Source organism: Apis dorsata, unplaced genomic scaffold (genome assembly GCF_000469605.1).
Source record: "Apis dorsata unplaced genomic scaffold, Apis dorsata 1.3 scaffold_58, whole genome shotgun sequence".
Taxonomy (NCBI): Eukaryota; Metazoa; Arthropoda; class Insecta; order Hymenoptera; family Apidae; genus Apis; species Apis dorsata.
Window position 1 is genome coordinate 961,957 of NW_006263358.1, and position 2,570 is coordinate 964,526.

Here is a 2,570-nt window from a genome sequence, read left to right on the forward strand (position 1 = left end):
ATGATTGTGAAAGAACAAAAGAAGTGAGAAGAAGAACACGCAGGGAAACCAAACGAGAGAGAGAGAGAGACTGCAAAGCTGTGAAAGTATGTATTCTAATAATTGAACGTAAGAATGATTTATTAATTTGTATGCGTGTTAGATCGCAGAGAGTCTGTGTGTAAGTATAAAATAAAACTTCACTATTGAATGAGCGATTATACACACATCGTCTCGTCGAGAAAGTTCAATTATGCGTAACTCGTTGTAAAGCTTCTAGCTTTTTTGTCCTCCTGTAGCTTTGTCAACGAAGCCCGCGATCTGTTTCCGATTCCTTGCTGAACGATCACACCATCACTCGTTTGAAGCAATCGAAGCATCATCGAATGACTGTTTTTTTGGGGTAACTTGAAGTTAATAAGCGAAATAAATGATCGTCAGAGTGCTGGTTGCTACTTTGATGGAGCGAAGTGATGCATGAGTGATAGTAAAACTTAACAAGAAAGAGAGGGCGAGAGAAAGTAGTATGAAAAAAAAGAATGAATGCGTATGAAGACTGTCACGAATGATTCTCTGAAGAAAAAAAAAAGATTCGAAAGATTCGAAATACTAGTGAGACCTCTGGTCCGATCGTGCTGCGCGAGAATCTATATGATTAGTTGTAGTATGATGATGATGATGATGATGATGATGATGATAATGGTGGTAATGATGATGATGATGATGATGATGAAATGATGATGATGATGATGATAATAATGATGATGATGATGATGATGATGATGCGTATGTTACTTTTTCCCCCGTATGTGAATGTCTGTTGCTGTTGATTCATTAAAATTAATATTTTGCTGGCATAAGTTATTGAGTTGTACCGAAGTCCTCGTCCGGCCTGAACGTTCGAGTAAAAAGAAGTGAAAAGAAAAAGAAACTATACACGATCCAGTCCCAAAATATATTAATACATATACAATTATTCGCATACAAATGTAATCCTGTGCGTGAAAATAATTTTATGCGATCATCGTTAATTCGAATCTTTCGCGGCTCTCCAACGGAATATCGGACGAGAGTCTTTTGCACTGCCATTAATATTGAAACAATGCTGCATGCGTCTTGTCCAGGCGTTCATGTAATAAGATCGTTCGTTTCTTCCTTGATATTTGATGGGCTCGATGATATCGAGAACTCGTTTCGCGTGGGTGTTTGTCGAACAGATTCGTCTTCCTGGCCTCGCATTATTGAAGTCGATGAAAAAGAAAAAAAAAAAAAATATATACATATATAACGATAGCGATTGCTCATTTCTATTCGCATTCGTTATTCCGTAGTATTGGAAAATGGATACACGGTGATCGCGTAAATATCACGAGTAATTGAATTTCGAAAGAAAATGATTGATACGAACCCAACGCCCAAATATTATCAGAGTTACTTTCGTAAGCTACTCCAAGATGATAAAATCGAACGAGTTGTACACGAATAGATAGATAAATTTGTTCGAGAACTTTGGACATTGGACTGGGAATATTTCAAATGCCTGGTCGCGCAAGGATTACACAGTTTGAAATATGTATTTCTTTTCTTATCTACAATATTATATTTTTCCTCGTTACACGAACATTTCGAATCTTGAAATGAACGAGACGTCACGCGAACATAGGAATGTCTCGGGATCCTTTCACGGCACAGATATTTTTCTTATTTTCTCGAACACTTCCTCGCGAATTTCCATAGTTTCGCCTCTGTTTGCGCACGAACGCGATATTTAGTAAGATATTACGCGAAGAATTAAACGGACGGTCGGGCGCTCTAATAATATAATACGAAGTTACGTCACGTGGTCGAAACGTGGCTGTCTAGTGCCATGCATTCCAAATACTTTTGCCAGCGGAAGCACACTGTGACCGTTCTTTCGGATATATTTTATAGCGATTTCATTCTATCTAACTAACACACATTTTCCTTGAATGCCTCGTTTACGCAAAGCTTTACGTACAGACACGATAGCGAACAGAGAAAGAGAGAGAAAGAGAGAGAAAGAGAGAGAGAGAGTGTGTGAGAATGGGGGAGTGAGAGAGGGAGAGAAAGAGAGAGAGAGAAAGAGGATATTATTAAAACGATGATCGCAGCGAGATTCGAATTGAAATCTAGGCTGGGGGATGATATCTTCACCGAAGGAACCGCGTGGAACGGGGTAAACGTGTTTCGACGGAACAAACACATAAACGAAACAATAAAACAAAAAACATTCGAGTAAAAATGAAAAATAAAGAAAGAGAAGAAAGAAGAGGGAAAAAAAAAAAAAAAAAAAAAAGGGAAACAAGATTGGCGTGAGAAGAAGAAACGCGCGAAAGGACAAATAGGGAATTGACGAGAAACGATTGTAATCTAAGAGACTTTTTATTAAATTGATTATCTTTTTTACGATTTTACATATCGAAGGAAACCAATGTGTCTGCTCCACGTCTGGATATAAAAATAAATATATATACGTATATAATTTTTTTACTGTTGCGAACGATATTGCCAAACTTAGCGTATAAGGAAGAGAAACGTTTATCTAGCTTTAAAAAAAAAAAAAAAAAAAA

The 2,570-nt window shown here is 37.2% G+C and overlaps 1 protein-coding gene and 1 long non-coding RNA gene across 2 annotated transcripts in view; both read left to right on the forward strand.

Annotated features, from left to right (window-relative positions):
- Nucleotides 1-2,570, forward strand: part of LOC102678431 (importin subunit beta-1) — a 14,696-nt gene that overhangs the window by 5,411 nt on the left and 6,715 nt on the right. The gene's annotated exons all lie outside the window — the stretch shown is intronic.
- Nucleotides 7-2,570, forward strand: part of LOC102678333 — a 6,156-nt gene continuing 3,592 nt past the window's right edge. The window contains exon 1 of the long non-coding RNA XR_420841.2: nucleotides 7-2,033. This is a non-coding gene — a long non-coding RNA (uncharacterized LOC102678333). The remainder of the gene's footprint in view (nucleotides 2,034-2,570) is intronic.